The sequence below is a fragment of the Ambystoma mexicanum genome, chromosome 2p (assembly GCF_040938575.1).
Source record: "Ambystoma mexicanum isolate Mex_15411 chromosome 2p, UKY_AmexF1_1, whole genome shotgun sequence".
NCBI lineage: Eukaryota > Metazoa > Chordata > Amphibia > Caudata > Ambystomatidae > Ambystoma > Ambystoma mexicanum.
In genome coordinates, this window is record NC_090923.1 from 695,497,638 (window position 1) to 695,520,651 (window position 23,014).

Consider the following 23,014-nt stretch of genomic DNA (forward strand, 5'->3'; position numbering starts at 1 on the left):
AGCAGGAAGGCAGCAGGAAATCAAAAAAGATACAGTTATTATAATCTGAAGCTACCATTTTTTGGGACATGAGGGTGTTAACAGAATACATTTTCTGCTAATATGATTGGAAGGAAGTGTATCTGGAGTGGTGCCACGTATGCAGAATGGGACAGTGCAGAGTTTTGCTGGGAAACAAGGACGGGGGGAGAGTTAGTTGGAGAATGACTGGGTTTCCAGACTGACGTGCCTGGTTTCACTTAGCGCTTGCTTGAGTACTCTATGTTTTCGCCACACACTCCAAACATTTGAGATAATAGAGAAAACCCCTGCTGACTGGGCCTGCTCGAGTGAAAAGGAGATTGTGTGGGAGAGGGGACTGCAAATATTTGGTGAGCATCCATGGTCGAAGTGAGGTTATTTTTATGCGACTGTTTGGGAATGTGTTCTAAAATTACCAGGCAGTTAGCATAGCAAAGCCAAAGAAAATCCCTTGCATTTTTATTTGTCATGTGTTGAATCCTAGTTTGAAAAAGATGTATTAGCACTGTATCTGTGGCTTCGTCTTTCTCTTCTCATTTTGTTACAGGTAGAGATGAAATCAAATGGTAAGAACTGTTTCATAACTTTGTAACTGTTTGCAATATAAGATATATATATATATATATATATTCAGTAAAAAAACTTTGTTAAAGGGACGTCATGGTTAAGTTGCGCTACTAAAAACCTATGAAATTCAGTGAAAAAACTTTGTTAAAGGGACGTTATCGTTCAAAGTAAAACTGAAAATCCCCTGAAATTCGGCAGTTATGGTCAAATAAGCAACCATAACTCGCGCCACAATGCACTGCTAACACTAACACCCAGGACATTAAAGATGACATCACAAATGCCATTGATGACATCACTGATGATATCACATGTGCATTTACTTTTCATAAAAACTCTGTAGCAGGGATTCTTATAATGCTTACCAAAAACTATCAAGGATCATTGGGATAAATATCATGAGCTAATTAGTGCATTAAGCAATGAATTGATATAAATAGCATTCTATTATGAAGTTCTATCGAGTATACTAAGCTACTCATGCAGAAACATAGGCAGTGTTTGCAGCATATATGATGAAGGTGCCATATATATAATCTTGCCATGTTGAATAGTGAAATGATAACTGCTTTCTTATTAGAGTTTTGCGTACTGTAAAACATGTAATAAGTAGATAATAAAACCAACTTAATATATAATTATTACAGACAAAACACAGAGACAACAACACATACAAATATGAGTATATACAGGGACAGTGAAGTAAACAAAAAAGCAGAAGTAGTAGCAGAAAGAGTTCATAACCTAACTGATTGTCTTTATGCAGAGAAACTATTGCTCTGTTTCAAAGCTGCTACTTACCATATGTATGTGTATCACATAATGTGACTGCACCCATAGGAAAGGAGAGTGAGTATAATGTATACAAATATAAGCATATACAGGGAAGGTAGAGTAATAAAAATAAAACTATGAGAAAGTGCCGATAACCCTAATGATTATCTTCATGCACAGAAAGGATTGCTCTCTTTCAAGCCTGTGTCTTCCACTATATATATGTTTCATATGATGTGACTTGACCCTAAGTCTACAAATATAGTACCTTTTCAATTTTTACTTCCTGACTGTTACTGAAGAAAACTATGTGACCTAGATATGTTAGTAAAGGGAAAAAAGGGAGAGCCAGACATGTGCCGTGTCTCCCTCCATGCCCAGTGTCTCCCTCCTGTTGCCCCCCACCCCCTGCTCATGCCTTGTGTCTCTCTCCTGTTACCCCCCACCCTGCGCTCATGCCCCGTGTCTCCCTCCTGTCCCCCCACCCCCGCTCATGCCCAATGTCGCCTTCCTGTTGCCCCCCACCCCCGGCTCATGCCCTGTGTCTCCTCTGTTCCCCCCACCCCGCTCATGCCCGTGTCTCCCCTGTTCCCCCCACCTCCTGCTCATGCCCCGTGTCTCTCTCGTGTTGCCCCCCACCCTGGCTCATGCCCATGTCTCCCTCGTGTTCTCCCCCACCCCCCTGCTCATGCACCGCATATCTCTCCTGTTCCCCCCACCCCAGCTCATGCCCTGGGTCTCTCTCATGTTTGCCCCAGTCCCCGCTCATGCCCCATGTCTCCCTCCTGTTGCCCCCTACCCCCGCTCATGCCCCATGTCTCCCCTGTTCCCCCCACCCCCGCCCATGCCCAGTGTCTCCCTCATGTTGCCCCCACCCCCCGCTCATGTCCCGTGTCTCCCCTTTCCCCCCACCCCCACTCATGCCCTGTGTCTCCTCTGTTCCCCCCCAGCCCCCCACTCATGCCCCGTGTCTCCCTCCTGTCCCCCACAACCCCCGCTCATGCCTCGTGTCTCCCTCCTGTCCATCCACCCCACGCTCATGCCCCATGTCTCCCTGCTGTTCCCCCCACCCCCGCTCATGCCCCGTGTCTCCCCAGTTCCCTCCACCCCCGCTCATGCCCCGTGTCTCCCTGTTCCCCCCAGCCCCCAGCTCATGTCCCGTGTTTCCCTCCTGTACCCCCACCCCATGCTCATGCCCCATGTCTCCTGCCATTCCCCCACCCCCGCTCATGCCCTGTGTCCCCCCTGTTCCCCCCACCCCTGCTCATTCCCCGTGTCTCCTCTTGTTGCCCCCCACCTCCCGCTCATGCCCCGTCTCTCCCTCCTGATCCCCCACCCCCCGTTCTTGCACCATGTCTCCCTCATGTTCCCCCAGCCCCCGCTCATGCCCCATGTCTCCCCTGTTCCCCCATCCCCCGTTCATGCCCCGTGTCTCCCTCGTGTTGGCCCCTATCCCCCCGTTCATGCCCCGTGTCTCCCTCGTGTTGCCCCAACCCCCCGCTCATGCCCTGTGTCTTTCTCCTGTTACCCCCCACCCCCCTCTCATGCCCTGTGTCGCTCTCCTGTTCCCCTCACCCGACACTCATGCCCCGTGTCTCTCTCCTGTTCCCCCCCACTCTCCGCTCATGCCTCGTGTCTCCCCTGTTCCTGCCCACCCCCTGCTCATGCCCCGTGTCTCCCTCCTTTTCCCCCCACCCCCCGCTTATGCCCTGTGTCTCCCTCCTGTTCCCCCACCCTCCGCTCATGCCCCGTGTCTCCCATGTTCCTCCCCACCCCCCGCCCATTCCCCGTGTCTCCCTGTTCCCCCACCCCCGCTCATGCCTCGTGTCTCCCTCCTGTACCCTCCACCCCCCGCTCATGCCCCGTGCCTACCTCTTGTTCCCCTCACACCCCGCTCATGCACCGTGTCTCTCTCCTGTTCCCCCAACCCCCCACCCATGCCCCGTGTCTCCCCTGTTCTGCCCCACCCCCCGCTTATGCCCCATGTCTCCCTCCTGTTGCCCCAACCCCCCGCTCATGCCACGTGTCTCTCTCTTGTTCCCCTCACCCCCCGCTCAAGCCCCGTGTCTCCCTCGTGTTCCCCCCACCCCCCGCTCATGCCCCGTGTCTCCCCTGTTCCCCCCCACACCCGCTCATGCCCTGTTTCTCCCTCCTGTTGCCCCCCACTGTTAAGCGGAAACCTGTGCAGTTCCCTCTGGGACCACTGCAAAAGATTTAGGCCTACAGGTGTTTGGCAGTAAACCCACTTGGTAGCCGTCTGTACCACACAGATTCACTTGGTAGCTGTGGCTGAGCAGTCAGACTTCTCTCAAGAAAAGTTAGGCAGTATGTGGAGTATACAAGATAGGACAATTTACACAGTAGAACAAGCAGACACGGAACAGAGCTTGGGTGTAAAGATATATGATTATTTATTTTTTAAAAACACATCTACGAAAAACACACTGGCACTAATAAGGCAAACAACTTCAATTACAAATACTATAAGTATATCGATCCCCTTACAATATTTCGACAAATCTAGGTTCAACGGCACCACTTATTTGCAGACAGAGGTGAATGCTTTACCCTAGATGGCACTCTAATATTCGTTAGAACGGGGGAGAAAAGGCAGGGTATGAAACCAACTCGGTACCAATACTTTTACGAAGCAAATGCAAGGCAAGTAAGGCAGGGTCTACTGTGGATCACAAAGTTCAGAGGCCAGGCCCACTCGGAGAGAGGCAAGGCGATATGTCCCAAAAAGTATCACAGCGGAAATGCACTTCGAGTCGTTGTAGCAAATTGTCACAGAAAGGTTGGGCCAGTTTAGAACAGAAAGTTAAGAAGGTCTGGAGGCGACCCAGGGGGAAGGTAGGGATTCAAGACACCCCACGCTACCCATCACAAGGGAAGCCAGACGGACACGGTACCTTGTAAGCAAAGAGCCAGCTCCAGCGGGGGCAGTTGTTCCTGGAGATGGATGCAAGTCGGGGCTTTGCCAAGAGATGAGATGGGCTCGTCGTCGAAGGAAAGTTGAAGATCGTTGCACCACCAGGGAAGAGACCAGCCACGGAGTGCTCCGTCACAAGGCACCACCTTTTGGTCGCGGTACGGGCTAGTGGCTATCCGGTTACCGGGGTGCTCAGCACGGGCAATTCAACCACTACGCCTTGAAAGCGAAGAAAAAGCAAAGGGACTGGTTGTTCCCACCAGTCAGGGGAAGAAGACTCTCCAGGAGGGAGATCTTCTCTGTAGTTGGGAAGTGGTGAGTCGGTTCAGCAGGGCTCCACTGGAGGTGTCGTCGTTGCAGGTAGGCTCAGCTTTACCCTCGTCGGATTCTTAGGTCCTGTGGCGACTTCTGAAGATCCAGTCCCAAAAGCCCTGCTTTTATGCAGAAAACCCCCATTCATTCAGCCTAGCTGTCAATCAAACCACGCTAAGTGGTGAGCAGGGTGGCTCACCACTTGGGCCAATCACATCAGAGTGCGACTTGAGTTGGCAAGGCAACTCAGTCCAGGGAGCCTAAACCCCCTCCCACATCCCCTGTGGTACCCACACAGAATGGCACCACTTTGGAGGGCGTCTGTGCAGAATCCCGCCAAAAGTGGAACAAAGGGCTCAACCTTTGGTTCGGAGTTACAGAGGCGAACACAGACGCCATTTTAAAAAAACGAGTTCTGGCAGAAAATACCAACTGGTAGATTTATTTAAGACAAATAAACCGGCAGTATGTTAGAGACTAACGGGAAAAAGTATTAGCCTCCAACAATGGGAAGAATCCCATAGAATTATATTCGGGGTCGAATATAACAAGTAGTTTCCACTGCCACCAGCCAAAACTCGACGAGGGGGGACGGGACAGTGCCCCCTCGAACAACAGACCCAAGGGTAATCGAATTACCCCTACCAGTACGTCCACAATAGGGTGGTTTGTATTAGTTCTGTTAGTAAATTTAGGTCTAGTAAAGCCAATGGTGACTTTACATGCCCTGTGAGACAGTAGTCAGTCCCAGGGTATGGAGTCTATGGTGGGGATCACCTAGGACACCCCAGTGTTACGGCACGGAGGGTGCGGTGTAACACACATAGCAAAACACATGAGGCCCTATGGAGTAAAAGACCCCATAGCCCATAGAACACATTGACATTCAAAGAAATCAACCACAAATCATGTCCAAGAGTGGGAGAAAAGAGTCTCACTCTTGGCAGGATGGAAAAAAACAAACTCCAGAAATCCAGCAAAGCTGCTGGGGGACTCACTAGGTTAGGAAATTCAGCCTAAACAGAGAATTCTCCCTAACACCCACCCCCGATCATGCCCCGTGTCTCCCCTGTTCCCCCCACTGCCCGCTCATGCCCTGTGTCTCCTCTTGCTGCCCCCCAACCCCCGCTCATGCCCCGTATCTCCCTCCTGATCCCTCAACCCCCGCTCTTGCCCCATGTCTCCCTTGTGTTCCCCCCCACCCCCTGATCATGCCCCGTGTCTCCCCTGTTCCCCTCCACTCCCAGTTCATGCCCCTTGTCTCCCTTGTGTTGCCCCTTACCCCCCCACTCATGCCCCGTGTCTCCCTCATGCTGCCCCCCCAACCCCCGCTCATGCCCCGTGTCTCCTCTGTTCCCCCCACCCCACGCTCATGCCCTGTGTCTCCCTCCTGTTGCCCCCACCCCCCGTTCATGCCCTGTGTCTCCCCTGTTCCCCCCACCCCCGCTCATGCCCCGTGTCTCCCTCGTGTTGCCCCCACCCCCTGCTCATGACCCGTGTCTCCCACATGTTCCACCCAGCCCCCGCTCATGCACCGCGTCCCTCTCCTGTTCCCCCCTCCCCCCGCTCATGCCCCGTGTCTCTCTCCTGTTCCCCCACACCCCGCTCATGCCCCGTGTCTCCCTCCTGTTGCCCCCCACCCCCCGCTCATGCCCCGTGTCTCCCTCGTGTTGCCCCCACCACCTGCTCATGACCCGTGTCTCCCACGTGTTCCACCCAGCCCCTGCACCGTGTCTCTCTCCTGTTCCCCCCCACCCCCCGCTCATGCCCTGTGTCTCTCTCCTGTTCCCCCCACCCCCCGCTCATGCCCCGTGTCTCCCTCCTGTTGCCCCCCACCCCCCGCTCATGACCCGTGTCTCTCTCTTGTTCCCCCCCACCCCCCGCTCATGCCCTCGTGTCTCCCTCCTGTTGCCCCCACCCTCCGCTCATGCCCCGTGTCTCTCTCCTGTTACCCCCACCCCCCGCTCAGGCCCCGTGTCTCTCTTCTGTTTCCCCCACACCCCGCACATGCCCTGTGTCTCTCTCCTGTTCCCCCCATCCCCTGCTCATGCCCCGTTTCTCTCTCCTGTTCCCCCCACCCCCCGCTCATGCCCCGTGTCTCTCTCCTGTAGCCCCCCACCCCCTGCCTCCCTCCTGTACCCCCCACCCCCACTCATGCCCCGTGTCTCTCTCCTGTGCCCACCACCCCCCGCTCATGCCCCGTGTCTCTCTCCTTTTGCCCCCCGCTCATGCCCCGTGTCTCTCTTCTGTTACTCCCCACCCCCCGCTCATGCCCTGTGTCTCCCCTGTTCCCCCACCCCCCGCTCATGCCCCGTGTCTCCCATGTGTTCCACCCAGCCCCCGCTCATGCACCGCGTTTCTATCCTGTTCCCCCCCACCCCCCGCTCATGCCCCGTGTCTCTCTCCTGTTCCCCCCACCCCCGCTCATGCCCCGTGTCTCCCTCCTGTTGCCCCCCACCCCACGCTCAAGCCCGTGTCTCTCCTGTTCCCCCCCTCTCCCTGCTCATGCCCAGTGTCTCCCTCCTGTTGCCCCCATTCTCCGCTCATGCCCCGTGTCTCTCTCCTGTTGCCCCCCACCCCCGCTCATGCCCCGTGTCTCTCTCTTGTTACCCCTCACCCCCCGCTCATGCCCTCGTGTCTCCCTCCTGTTGCCCCCACCCTCCGCTCATGCCCCGTGTCTCTCTGCTGTTGCCCCCACCCCCCACTCAGGCCCCGTGTCTCTCTCCTGTTCCCCCCACACCCCGCACATGCCCTGTGTCTCTCTCCTGTTCCCACCACCCCCTGCTCATGCCCCGTTTCTCTCTCCTGTAGCCCCCCACCCCCTGCCCCATGTCTCCCTCCTGTACCCCCCACCCCCCACTCATGCCCCGTGTCTCTCTCCTGTGCCCACCACCCCTCGCTCATGCCCCGTGTCTCTCTCCTTTTGCCCCCCGCTCATGCCCCGTGTCTCTCTTCTGTTACTCCACACCCCCCGCTCATGCCCCGTGTCTCTCTCCTGTTACCCCACCCCCGTTCATGCCCTATGTCTCCCTGCTGTTGCCCCCCACCCTCAGTCATGCCCAGCATCTCCCTGCTGTTGCCCCCCAGCCCCCGCTCATGCCCCGTGTCTCTCTCCTGTTGCCCCCCACCCCCTGTTCATGCCCGTGTCTCCCTGCTGTTGCCCCCCACCCCCGGTCATGCCCTGTGTCGCCCAGCTGTTGCCCCCCACTCATGCCCCGTGTCTCTCTCCTGTTACCCCCACCCCCTTCTCATGCCCTGTGTCTCCCTCCTGTTCCCCTCACCCCCTGCTCATGCCCCGTGTCTCTCTCCTGTACCCCCCACTCCCCGCTCACGCTCACGCCTCGTGTCTCCCCTGTTCCCCCACCCCACGCTCATGCCCTGTGTCTCCCTCCTTTTCCCCTCACCCCCTGCTCATGCCCCATGTCTCCCTCCTGTTCGCCCACCCTCCGCTCATGCCCCGTGTCTCCCCTGTTCCCCCCACCCCCCGCGTCTCCCCTGTTCCCCCACCCCTGCCTCGTGTCTCCCTCCTGTCCCCCCCACCCCCTGCTCATGCCCCGTGTCTACCTCATATTCCCCCACCCCCCGCTCATCCCCGTGTCTCCCTGTCGTTCCCACCACCCCCGCTCATGCCTCGTGTCTCCCCCGTTCCCCCCACCCCGTGTCTCCCTACTTTTCTCCCCACCCCCTGCTCCTGCCCCGTGTCTCCTCCTGTTCCCCCACCCCCCGCTCATGCCCCGTGTCTCTCTCCTGTTCCCCCACACCCCGCTCATGCCCCGTGTCTCCCTCCTGTTGCCCCCCACCCCCCGCTCATGCCCGTGTCTCCCTCGTGTTGCCCCCACCCCCTGCTCATGACCCGTGTCTCCCACGTGTTCCACCCAGCCCCTGCTCATGCACCGTGTCTCTCTCCTGTTCCCCCCCACCCCCCGCTCATGCCCTGTGTCTCTCTCCTGTTCCCCCCACCCCCCGCTCATGCCCCGTGTCTCCCTCCTGTTGCCCCCCACCCCCCGCTCATGACCCGTGTCTCTCTCTTGTTACCCCCCACCCCCCGCTCATGCCCTCGTGTCTCCCCCCTGTTGCCCCCACCCTCCGCTCATGCCCCGTGTCTCTCTCCTGTTACCCCCACCCCCCGCTCAGGCCCCGTGTCTCTCTTCTGTTTCCCCCACACCCCGCACATGCCCAGTGTCTCTCTCCTGTTCCCCCCATCCCCTGCTCATGCCCCGTTTCTCTCTCCTGTTCCCCCCACCCCCCGCTCATGCCCCGTGTCTCTCTCCTGTAGCCCCCCACCCCCTGCCTCCCTCCTGTACCCCCCACCCCCACTCATGCCCCGTGTCTCTCTCCTGTGCCCACCACCCCCCGCTCATGCCCCGTGTCTCTCTCCTTTCGCCCCCCGCTCATGCCCCGTGTCTCTCTTCTGTTACTCCCCACCCCCCACTCATGCCCTGTGTCTCACCTGTTCCCCCACCCCCCGTGTCTCCCACGTGTTCCACCCAGCCCCCGCTCATGCACCGTGTCTCTCTCCTGTTCCCCCCACCCCCGCTCATGCCCCGTGTCTCCCTCCTGTTGCCCCCCACCCCACGCTCAAGCCCCGTGTCTCTCCTGTTCCCCCCCACTCCCTGCTCATGCCCAGTGTCTCCCTCCTGTTGCACCCACCCTCCGCTCATGCCCCGTGTCTCTTTCCTGTTGCCCCCACCCCCTGCTCAGGCCCCGTGTCTCTCTCCTGTTCCCCCCACACCCCGCTCATGCCCCGTGTCTCTCTCCTGTTGCCCCCCACCCCCCGCTCATGCCCCGTGTCTCTCTCTTGTTACCCCTCACCCCCCGCTCATGCCCTCGTTTCTCCCTCCTGTTGCCTCCACCCTCCGCTCATGCCCCGTGTCTCTCTGCTGTTGCCCCCACCCCCCGCTCAGGCCCCGTGTCTCTCTCCTGTTCCCCCCACACCCCGCACATGCCCTGTGTCTCTCTCCTGTTCCCACCACCCCCTGCTCATGCCCCGTTTCTCTCTCCTGTAGCCCCTCACCCCCTGCCCCGTGTCTCCCTCCTGTACCCCCCACCCCCCACTCATGCCCCGTGTCTCTCTCCTGTGCCCACCACCCCTCGCTCATGCCCCGTGTCTCTCTCCTTTTGCCCCCCGCTCATGCCCCGTGTCTCTCTTCTGTTACTCCACACCCCCCGCTCATGCCCCGTGTCTCTCTCCTGTTACCCCACCCCCGTTCATGCCCTATGTCTCCCTGCTGTTGCCCCCCACCCTCAGTCATGCCCAGCATCTCCCTGCTGTTGCCCCCCAGCCCCCGCTCATGCCCCGTGTCTCTCTCCTGTTGCCCCCCACCCCCTGTTCATGCCCTGTGTCGCCCTGCTGTTGCCCCCCACTCATGCCCCGTGTCTCTCTCCTGTTACCCCCACCCCCTTCTCATGCCCTGTGTCTCCCTCCTGTTCCCCTCACCCCCTGCTCATGCCCCGTGTCTCTCTCCTGTACCCCCCACTCCCCGCTCACGCTCACGCCTCGTGTCTCCCCTGTTCCCCCCACCCCACGCTCATGCCCTGTGTCTCCCTCCTTTTCCCCTCACCCCCTGCTCATGCCCCGTGTCTCCCTCCTGTTCGCCCACCCTCCGCTCATGCCCCGTGTCTCCCCTGTTCCCCCCACCCCCGCGTCTCCCCTGTTCCCCCACCCCTGCCTCGTGTCTCCCTCCTGTCCCCCCCACCCCCTGCTCATGCCCCGTGTCTACCTCATGTTCCCCCACTCCCCGCTCATCCCCGTGTCTCCCTGTCGTTCCCACCACCCCCGCTCATGCCTCGTGTCTCCCCCGTTCCCCCCACCCCGTGTCTCCCTACTTTTCCCCCCACCCCCTGCTCCTGCCCCGTGTCTCCCTCCTGTTCCCCCACCCCCGCTCATGCCCTGTGTCTCCCCTGTTCCCCCCACTCCCTGCTCATGCCCCGTGTCTCCCTGTTCCCCCCACACCCCGCTCATGCCCTGTGTCTCCCTCCTGTTCCCCCCCACCCCCCGGTCATTGCCCTGTGTCTCTCTCCTGTTTCCCCCGCTCATGCCCCATGTCTCCTCCTGTTGCCTGCCCACCCCCCGCTCATGCCCCGTGTCTCCCTCCTGTGCTCCGCACGCTCATGCCCCGTGTCTTTCTCCTGTTGCCCCCCAGACCCTGCTCATGCCTCGTGTCTCTCTCTTGGTGCCCCCCGCTCATGCCCTGTGTCTCCCACCTGTTCCCTCCACCCCCCGGTCATGCCCCGTGTCTCTCTGCTGTTGTCCCCCACCCCCGCTCATGCCACCTGTTCCTCCCACCCCCCGCTCATGCCCCGTGACTCTCTCCTGTTCCCCCCACGCCCCGCTAATTTCCAGTGTCTCTCTCCTGTTGCCCCCACCCCCTGCTCATACCCCGTGTCTCTCTCCTGTTACCCCCAGCCCCCGCTCATGCCCTGTGTCCAGAGATGTCATTTCACCAAAATGCCAGGGGTAGCGGAAGTGATATCACACGAACCTTGACCCTGGTGACATCACAGATGTGACGTCATTTGACCCGACCCCGAAGTGATATCGCGGGATGTTATGGAATGCGACCTTTCACCCGTTGACAAAACAGGAAGTGCTATCACATAGCATTGTACACAACAAAACATATGGTTACGATATCACTATAATGTGATATACATTTCATACAACAATGGATCGACATATGTATAGTTAAGATCAGTGTGTATAGGCCCCTATTACCAAATTACTGTAAATGCAAGCAGACGTCCATGACCAAATGATAATGATGTGTTATTATATAGCACTTATGCTTAAGCGCTTTATATAGAGAAAATATACACCCAATATCACCCAACCTGTGTTCGTAATCATTTATCAACCTCAGAAGGATGAAAGGCTGAGTTGAGGTGTTTAAGAACAGACTAAATCAGTGACTCACCTTCTGAAGTGTGTCTGAAATAAACCTTTGGCGAGTCTAGCAAGTATTGTATAGAATTCCAGAAAAACACATTATTTGGTATTCCTAATCTTTCTTATTTAGGGTCAGTGCTGAAAGTGTTAGACTTGTGGCACTCCTGTTCGTTCTTATTGTTCTTCTTTTTTTTTAAGGGGCCTTAACAAGAAAGCCAGCCACTCCAGAAGTAAAGAGCCTCATGGTGCTGGCCACAGCCCAGGAGCTTCCATTACAAAAAAAAAAATGTTTTTTCTTTTTTTCTAGAGGTTGCAAGGGTGACCGCAGAGGTCGCAAGAGAGACCTCAGAGGTCACAGATGCGACCTCTGGCGACCTCTAAATGACGTCCCTGCCTGTGTCTCCCTCCTGTTCCCCCCACCCCGCTCATGCCCCGTGTCTCTCTCCTGTTGTCCCCACTCCCTGCTCATGCCCCGTCTCTTTCTCCAGTTTTGCCCCACCCCCTGCTCATGCCCCGTGTCTCTCTCCTGGTTTCCCCCACCCCCCGCCGATGCCCTGTTGTGTTCTCTTTATACACCCCGCCTTCCCCTTCCAAAGATTTTCCTTCCTACACCGGGACGCCGCAGGAGTTCCGGTTTGGGAAGAAAAATATTTTTTTTTACCACCCCGGGTTCCCACTTTGAGAACCTAGGATGCTAGTGGTCTTCATCCATTGAAATGGATGTTATGGTTACGTTGCACTAATAAAAACCTATGAAATTCAGTAAAAAAATGTGTTAAAGGGACATTATGGTTAAGTTGCACTAATAAAAACCTATGAAAATCAATGAAAAAGCTTTGTTAAAGGGACGTTATGGTAAAGTTGCAGCAATAAAAACCTATGAAATTCAATAAAAAAACTTTGTTAAAGAGACGTTATGGTAAAGTTGTATTAATAAAAACCTATGCAAATCAATGAAAAAACTTTGTTAAAGGGACGTTATGGTAAAGTTGCAGCAATAAAAACCTATGAAATTCAATGAAAAAACTTTGTTAAAGAGACATTATGGTTAAGTTGCGCTATTAAAAACCTATGAAATTCAGAGCAAAAACTTTGTAATAGGGAACTTATGGTTAAGTTGCGCTGCTAAAAACGTATGAAATTCAGTGAAAAAACTTTGTTAAAGCGACGTTATGGTTCCAAGTAAAACCGAAAAACCCTTGAAATTCGCCAGTTATGGTAAGCTAATCAACCATAACTCGCGCGTGGTATTGATTTATCTGTTTGGATATTTCTAAATTTTGGGACAGTTAGATACCAATTGGCGTATTCTAACTGTCTGTTTTTTTCTCCATTTGAGTGGTATTAATTTATCTGATTAGTTGTTGTAGCATCTTGGGCAGTTAGATAGCTTTTGGAATATTGTGACAGTTTATATTTTTTTACTACAAGTGTACTTAAGGTTAAGTACAGTTTAGTTATCAAATTTTGGTTTTAAGAACATTAAATAAGCGTTTGTAAGATTTGCTGGTAATCTCTACTTAAGAGTAATGGTACTACCATTACATTCAAACCATCCACATTTCTTTTTTATATATGCAGTGTAGTGCCCTGAATTGGTTGTGGCTCCTGCGTGGTAGATTAAACCTATTGTTGTGAAGGTTTTCCTACCAAGTGATATTTGACCATTTGACCATGTGTGAATTCAGTCAGCTTGCAGTTGTTTTTGGTACCATCTGCATTGTAACGTATAAGCATTAGTATTACATATTTACTATGTGTTTGTATTACTAACGTGGAGCAATTATCTGAATTGCAGGTCGAACATAATCTACCATGGTTTGCATTTTGTACAAGTTGCTGAAATGGAACAGATTCACAATTAGGTATTGATATATACACAAAGCGTTCATTGGGGATTTCTTCTTGTGTCACATTGTTGCAGAGAGTGCATGTATGTTTCCACATGTATGAAATCTGGAAGATTTCATTTATAGGTATGTTTTTGTTTTCCATTACTAATAGTAAGTACATTAGAAATTCTTGTGGATCTTCCTGTGAGTTTATAGTGAATTTCACCATTCCAGCACAGTAGTCCAATTGTTGTCTTTTTCCATAAACACTATACGTGTTGTCAGGATTGTTTGCTGCGTTTCTGTGAAGTACTAACATTTGCAAACACAATGGGTCTGTACTGTGTAAGTAAATGTTCTCAACAATTGGTGGTAATTGAAATAGAATATTCATTGCTACATTTGCGTAGCAACTTACACCAACTATATTGGAGAGTTTAAATGGACCAGGTAGTTCTGTATCTGACTGTTTTTTTTTGAGTTTTTCTTCCTTCTTTGAAGAAGTACCTGGTTTACTTTCCCTAATTGATTCTTTTTTGCTTGTGGCACTTGATGCAGTATTACTTTCTTTTACTCTCCTTGGAGGATTTGCAGTGACATCCTGTTGCATTTCTGTTTGATTTATTGTTCTTGTATAATGTTTTACTTTTTGTGGAACAGAAATGTGTTTAGATGGGGAGTGTATAGTGAACGAAGTCTATTGTATTCTAAAATGCAAGGAATATCAGTGTTTATTTTACTTGCATCAAAGTTGATTAGAAATAGACTGTTATGTAAGGATATTTGGTGTGTTACAGCACAGAGTACAGCACTACTGCACAGGATGAATGTGTAGCATGTTTTTTTTTTTATGCAGCACCACTGCATGGGTTTGGTGCACTGCTATGATGCAGTTGTTTCAAGCTATGTGTTGCCAGTGTAACATGGACATATAAGTAAGGGCAGGTTATTCAGTCAAAAACGATTTTTACATATAAAATGCAAATACATTTTTCACAGTTAAAAGCACACATCTGTACCTTCAAAATGCACACCATTTCTCACCTGAAATGCCTATGTTGCAAGAGACACATTTGGTAATTAACAAACTAATATCACTAACAAGACTAATAATTATAACTCATTAATAAAAGAATGTGTGTTCACTGCAGAAAGAGACAGACTCTGAAAATCAGTTTTAAACACACATTCAAGTTTTTTTTTTCCTTCTTCTTCTTTGGCTTCCTGTGCTCTGTCCACAGTAACTGCAGGAAGCAAAGACTTCGAATAAGCAGGAAATCAGCTTGTTACAGTTGCAACTGTACAAGAAGAACCATTGTTAAAAGTAGGAGGATAGAACATGATTGATTCTGATTGGAGCACGTCACATCAAGCATCATGTTGGAGGCTGTGACTAGTGCTTTGCTGCAGAATCTGGGGGAAGAAAGGCTGGGACATCTGGACACAGCTCGAAGAAGGACGGGGTAGACAGCTGGGGAGGCCTGATTCCTAAAGCAGATTCAACTTGGTTGCAGAGACTGGCTTTTCCAGTCAACAAGCCCCAGTTCGAGTGACGGCAGATGCTTGTCCTTGCTGGGTGAACCCCTCCAGAAGGCGAACAGCCAAAGAAGTTACATGCTGAATAAGCCTGGTAATTATCTCGCTGAGGTGTGGGGCTGAGTGTGTACGAGAATATTCAGTCAGTGTAGGAAAGGAGATTCCTGTGCTTTACTCACGTGTTTAATGTTGCAAATTGAGTTCTTGTCTCCGCCACTCTCTTTTCAGTGTATCACAGATAATGCTGTTACTGTGCTATTTCATGTATTTCTGTAAAGAGTGAGATTGTGTTTAAATGCAACTTTTATAATACACAAAAATATTTGAAAGCAGACGGGTGGTGTGTTTTATATTTACCAATACAGTGCTGATGATGTGGGGAGATGTTTAGACAGTGCAATTGTCATTTTCAAGGTAGCTAAACATAAGATTTGGCTGCAGCCGTGTGCACAATGTAATTCAGTATGAGCAATTATAACTAACTGTGTGTGTTGTAGTCTGCCGGTGGTCTATGAGTCGGCAAAAAGGGAGGCCCGGGACATAGTTCACTACCGTATATAAGATAGTGAAAATACCACATGATAGCTCGCTGCCGTAGATAAGACAGAGAGAAATTGCCCATGGTGGCACACTAAAAATGAAAATGTGGTGTTCCTGAAATGCAAGCCTGTGGTCTCTCTAGTGATTACATGAAAAATCTAAACAAAAATAAGGGGTTCTGGATATTGGGGCCACAAATAAAACAAGGGAATTATGCTCACCAAAATACCACCAACCACGCATACCAACCACGCATACCAACCACACATGTCTGTGTGCTGAAATAATGCATGTTCACTGTATTATTGTTGTACATGGCCCAATCTGAATACAAGGAGTGATTGTTGCTAAATTATTTTTCGGCGGTAAGAAAATACCGTCAGGCCCCAAATCTCCACAAAAATACCCAACATATTTATGGTGCGTTGCAGGCCGGGAAAGTGATCATAGAGTACCTACTGGGCGTGGCAAGCGTGTCTCACACTGCCATTTGCACATTAAAGGGAACCCATTTTATAATAGCAGTGTGCCACTAAAAACGAATTTCAGAATGTCACAAAGGGAAACCACATTTTCAGACCTAGTGCAATATTTAGAGGCAAAGTTGTTTGCACATGGGACGTGGTCGTCGAACAGTACCTTAGAATAGCGTGACCGCATTCAGGGTGAGGTGCAGAAACAAAAACTAGACAATATTTTTGCAGAAGGCAGCATAATTCAGGTCTGCCTTACAAGATTATTGAATGCAGCCGATAAAAGCATAGAGAAAGACTGTTTAATACGGCTATGCAGCAAAATATGGTTTATTTTGAATAGGTCCCTGCGAATGCAGGAAAATGATACCCAGCTAATTAACAGGTTAAAGACTGAATTAGATGGGGCAAGTAAAAATCAGGAAATGTTAAGAGTAGAATTGGATGTATGCCAAAAAGACATGCAATTAAAATGCAGAGACTTTGATGCTCAGTTATCCAAAAGCAAGAAACTATTTGAGGATAGTGAGCAAGAATTGGTACACTTAAAAGCCTTAGTGGACCACATTAGACAGGATAAAGATGAGGTTGTTTCAGAAATGCAGATTTTACAAAAAGAACATTGTGAAAAAGAATGTGATCTCCAGAGTGCAGAACAAGACATGATTAAAATGACTCAAGAAAGAGACAAGAGAAATAAAGAGTTCAATGAATGCCAAATGCAAATGTGCGACATGCAGGAGGTGATTAATAAAATGAGTGATGAAAACAACTATTTGCAAAATGAAGCAAACAGACTCCTTAAAAAGTGTAAGGACTTAGAACAGCAAATGTGCATTCCCAGGTCCCAGGAGAGGCGGCAGGGTACCACATTCAATGGAGTGGAGGTGAATTATAGTTCTGCCCAAAGAGCTAGTGCTCCAGTGACTGGGCCGGTGACTGAACTTGGTTGCAGCGCCCTTGGGGGATTTGATACTCCCATTGGGAGCAGCCACCAATCTCATACACCTGAAAACAGGATTGAATCACAAAGTAGTGCAATTCCATGCATTGCAACAAGTAGCCCCATAAAAATAATGAAATCCATTAAAGCCCTGATCAAACCATTTAAAAAGGGAGGTGAATGCTGCATTGAGGACCACTTAGAAGCGTTGCATGACATTTTTAAAGCACTCCAGATACCTAAGGAACAGTACAGACAATATTTTCATTTAACTTTAGATGCCCCGACGGCCAGCATCATAAGGGGATTAAATGAACAGCAGAATATGACCTGGGTGGAGTTTGAAAAAGAAATTAGGCGTCATTTTTCTCCTTTTCAGTCATTGCAGGAGGCAAAGAAAGTCGCTTACACAATCACTGCTGGACCTAATACATCCCCTCGCCAATTTTTACAAGACTTAAAAAGAGCATTTTCTCGCTTTGATGTATCTTTTGACCCAAATTCCAATGAGTTTAAAACTGCATACTTCTATGGGCTACAGAAAGACATCATATCCCAATTGGTCCGTGAATTTGACTGTGACAAGTCCCTTGAATGGATTGTACATCAAAGCACAACACTATATGAGGTACTCTATTGTCAGGGTAGAGAAAGTGATAAAATGAAAGATACTAGACCTAAATCTAAAGAACCCTCAGCCACAGTAATGGAAATCAGGTCAGCCAAAATGTCCCTTGAGTCTGCTCAAAGCCAAGGAAAAAATAATGTGACACCTGAACAAAGGGGTAATCAACAAAGATCGCCATTTCCTGTACCAATGTTCCAATCACATGATCCTAGTAATAGGGAGAGCTACATCAGCCCTAGGTATTCAGGGGACAGACCCTGGGTAGGATATCAGCCTGATATGGCAGGTATGAACAATAACCAGAGACAAAATCAAGATCAAAGAAATGATGGTCCCTACAAGTCATTGGGGACACAGAGCAGATTTGATGATATATGGTAATCAGAATAGACCCCGATATGTGGATCGATTTACTGATAATGGAAATCAACATAGGGGCCAGTACCGACAATCTGAGAGACAGGACATGAGGCAAAACATGAACTACAATCCACGTCAGTACAATGATTCCCCACCAGGGGACTATAATCAAAGGATGGGTGCACCCCGCTCCCCTCCACAAATGAATCAAGAGTTCAGAAACCATCCCAACAGACATCAATCACCTGAGAGGCAGAATAGATCCAATCAGGGGGAAAACAACCAATATCGACCTAGGCCACAGAAAGAGGATTCTAGAGAGATCGAAAGGTTCCAGTGCCTTGAGGCCCAAGTGAAAATGTTAGCTGAGCAAATAGGAAAGCTCCATACAGCACAAAAACAACCATCTAAAGAGGGGCCTGATGGCCCTAGCAATGACCGGGGGGCTTCTGAGAAGTGACTAAGTACTTATGACACCTGCAGTGCCAAAAAGACAGATTGCCCTGATGTAATTTTGCATAATGACTCTGAGATGCCTAATGATTTAAAAGTGAAAGCACCAATAGATGAACATGTAACAGAAAATGCAAATACTTCTAAAAAAGAGGTACGGTTTAACCTAGAACTAAATCAAACATTGAAGATTTGTGCAAATGAAAAAGAAACACCTGGAATTCCAAAAGAACAAAGAGACAGATTTAAGAAAAATGACTCATGCATGAAGAATACCAGTGAACAGGGATTAAGTGGGGATGCTATAGTTCCTTCCCTGGGCAAGCAAAACAATGACCAAACACAGGTAGAAAAAGGAAATACTCAAAAGGAGGGTACGGGTCAATCACCTGAAGAATTCTTTGAGCCACATATTTTTGAAGAGGCTGAAAGAGCTGGTATCACACTAAATGATCACAAATGCACAGAATTCAACAATGACAAATTGCTGAATGATGTTGTTACACATGTTCAGTTGGAAGGTTGTAATGTGGTCTCTGATGTTACCCAGATGGATGGGCGAACAGTGGCTACACTCCAAAAAACCTCTGATCATGGAGAAATGAATAAAGTCTCTCGCGCAGAAATGGGTAAAAAGGAGGGAAACATGTCTTTCCATTTACCAATGTGCTTAGCCAAAAGTGAAAAAGGCCTGAGAAAGGTGAGCCCTGAAATCAGTAAGAATTCACACTTCTTATGTGTATTAGAGGAAGTTGAGGACAGATATTATGCACCCATCACTGTAGAAGAAAAATGCCACACATTTGCTATGATTGACACTGGCGCACAGGCCACAATTATGTCCAAGGAGCTGGTAAAGAGTATCAATGAAGGGAGACCCCCACAGAGTCAGATCACAGTGAAGGAAAATCAAGGTCCAGTGCATAACTTTAATGGGGAGGAGGTGCCCATCATAGGTTTAACTGAGGTTGACATAAAAATAGGAAAGCACAGAATGAAACAAGAGGTATTGATCACATCTATTTGTGAAATTCCATTTCTGATGGGGACAGATTGCCTGAAAAGATTGTCTCCTCTCATAGATGGGGTGAATGGAGTGCTGTGGTCCTTAACCAAAAAAACCATTGAGGCCTAAGAAACTAAAATCACAAAACAGCAACATAAATGAATGTCACACCGTTGCCAAAACAAATGATGCTGTGGAGGTATATCTCCAGAATAGTTGCATACCTACTGTCACTGTTATATTAATGTGTCAAGGGAAAATGCAGAGCGATAATGAAGGACTACCTGTACAAATCTTCTTGGACCCAAGGAAAAATTGGCAGACTGCCATAGATGAGCACACATTACGTTTTTATTTAAAAGAGAAAACAATCAAACAGAATATTGATTCTAAAACAGATTCAGAAAAACACATTACCACTCTTGCTGAAAAACACATGGAAGATGAGCAACCATGGGTTCATGTTGGTATAAATGACTGTTTTAAAACAATAAAAGCCATTTTAGCGCTTGAACAGTAGAGAAGCTTCATTAATGAGAAATTGTTGCAAAAAATAATGGAGAGGGAGGAAATCCCGAAATTTAGGATTAAAAATCAATATGTTTCTGGGTTGGATAGTCCAGACTTTGAAAACCGAATTGCAGGCAGATGCATGCTTAAAATTAGCATTGGGCAGAAAACAATTTACCATAATGTATGGATAGTGAGTGGAGCACAAAATGAATTTAACATGGGCAACGACATCATGCACCTGAATTTGAAGACAAAAGAAGAGCTTTTCATTGCGCGCAGCTGGTCCATTAGCAGTTGAATTACAGATGAAGAAGGATACTATTATTCCTGCATTCACCAAACAGGTTGCAATAACACTGAAGTGCAGAAATATACAGCAGATGAAAGATTCTGATGCATTTGTGTGCCTGAATGAATCCATAAAACAGCAGGGCCTGGATTATGAATACACTCCATTGGTAAATATTGGTGAAGGATCTGTAAAATTTATGGTAAATAATAAAGGTTGTCAGGATATTCATTTAGAGGAAAACTCTCCATTAGGAAAGGCAATACAAAAATCACATTATATGGCAGATTTAAATAACATGGTGATTGGAAATATCCCTGAAAAGTATGTAGATGCCAAGGGTGAGTTGCCAGAACACCTGGACTCTCAGCCCAAAGGAATATTTAAAATTAATTCTGTGTATCCTTATGATTCAAATGAGACAGTGTGCTGCCATCAAGAGGATTGCATAATATTTAATTTAAATAAAAATGAAACAGAAAATCAGCCCATTAAAGTGGAAGCTGATATGCCAAAATATTTAAAAGTGGCAGCTTTACAAAAAGACACAGCCACACAGTTAGAGGAAAGCGCCGAGATTCCCTTATCAGAAGATTTTCCAGAATTTTCCAAAATGGTAGAAGAGCAGATCTCCTTTTCAGATGCGTGTGACAGCAATGAGGATAGAAACAATCTGAGGGAGATATTTATGGAGTTTAAGGATGTATTTGCAAAAGATGCTTATGATTGTGGTTTAACTGATTTACATGTGGCCACACTACCAGAAGGGTGTAGCAGAAGTCCAGTGTTTGTACGCCAGTATAGACTACCGCTGGCATGTTTAGAATCATTGGCAGAGATTATTAAAAATTTGGAATCGCAGGGAATCATCAGGCCCATTCATAGCACATCCAATACACCTATTTTAGGTGTGTTAAATCCAAATGGTCAATGGCGGCTATGTGCAGACTTGAGAGAGTTAAATAAAAGAGTACCAGTGTCCAGATGGCCATTGCCATTCATTGATCAGGGCTTAGCTCAGATACATGGTTCAAAAGTGTTTACCACATTAGATCTCACCTCTGGATATTGGTGCGTGCCATTGGCAGAGGAGATACAGAATTTATTTTCCTTTACATTTGACAGGACTCAATACACCTGGCTTAGAACATGCCTGATGCAGCGGAAAGAGGAACCATAGTTTACGTGGATGATGTCTTTATAAAAAATGAAGGCCTGAAAAGCCATTTTGATGAAATAAGACATGTGCTTGGCCAATTGCAGAAAGCAGGCGCCAAAGTATCTGTGCAAAAAGCACAATGGTGCAAGAAAAAAGTGAACTTTCTAGGCCATGAAGTGACTGAACATGGGCTAATTCCACAAAAGAAGAAGATAGAGGCCATACAAAGATTAAAAGATCCTAAGAATGTGAAAGGAGTAAAAAGTTTATTAGGGATGACAGGCTATAACAGAAAATTCATTGAAAATTATGCTGAAATCACTCAACCATTGACTAAACTGCTTAAACTGAATACTCCCTGGAAATGGGAAAAAGAGCAGTCTGAGGCAGTGGCTAAACTGAAGGAATGTCTGGTAAAGGCACCATGTTTAGCATATCCCATAAAAGGTAGGGATTTCTTTATAGAAATAGGTTTTTCTGAACATTGTATGTCAGCAGTGTTATTACAAAAACATGATTTGAATCACAAAACAATTGCCTATGCAAGTAAGGCATTTTCCTAAATTGAAATGAAATTTAATTAATGTGAAAAGGCCCTATTAACCACTGTGTGGGCGCTACAACATTTTCGCCCCATTGTTCAGGGAAAAAAGGTGATTATTGAAACAAATCATCAACCTTTGCAGTTTTTAGAGAGTAAAAGAATTAGGTCAGGTAATCTAGCGCAGTCCAGAATCACTTCATGGACGCTGGCATTACAAGGTTTTCCTGTAGAAGTGAGATATGGACAAAATAAAAAGAGCCCAATTGCTCAAGGGTTAGCTGACTTACATGACTGCGCAGCTGAACAAATATCAAATGACATGGAAGTGGAACCTAATTGGCAGGAATTTGAACAATCACCACACAAAGCTTTTGATGAAAAAACATGCAAGGATTTGCCAACTGTATATGTGGATGGTTGTGCTTTTCACATTGAAAATGACAGTAATAAACAATTAGTGTCAGGAATAGGAAATGTCTGGTTGAAATGTGAAGGAGTCCCCAGTATAGGGATGAGGATTGGAGCTAGGAGCAGTCAAGTGGCGGAATTGGCAGCCATTTATAAAGCAATTACTACTGCAGTTGATAGAAAGTTCAGTGAAATTGTCCTGGTGACTGATTCTGACTATGCACGGAATAGTTTTGTGGAATATTTACCTGGCTGGAAAGCAAGAGGAATGATTACATACAACAAAAAGCCACTTAAACATGGAAAAATGATACAAGCCATAGACAAATTGGTGTCAGAGAATGATCTAACAATATACTGGAGAAAAATTCGTGGTCATTTAAAAACACCAGGAGAGGATAAGGAGGGAAATGATAAGCCAGACCACCTGGCTAAAATTGGGGCTGTGATGGGAGAATTGCTACCTATTGATGATTTACTGGGTGAAATAAAGATTGATGCAGTAACACGTTCAAAAGCACCAAAGGAGGTAGATCAACCAGTGGTGCAATGGGACCATGACACGCCAGACCAAGATTTGATTGAGGCACAAAAGAATAATTGAATTTTGGGAATCTATTATAATCATTTGATAGATCCTGAACAAACCCTTTAACAGAAAATGATTGTATGGGAAAAGAAGAGTTGAGGGTACTATTAAAGAATAAAAAACGAATTAGATTACAAGATGGACTCATGATTAGAGAGTCCATAACAGGACAGATACAGTGGGTGGTACCCCTTTCATTCAGAGGGCTAATGCTACAACATGCACATGATGCAATAACTGCAGGCCACA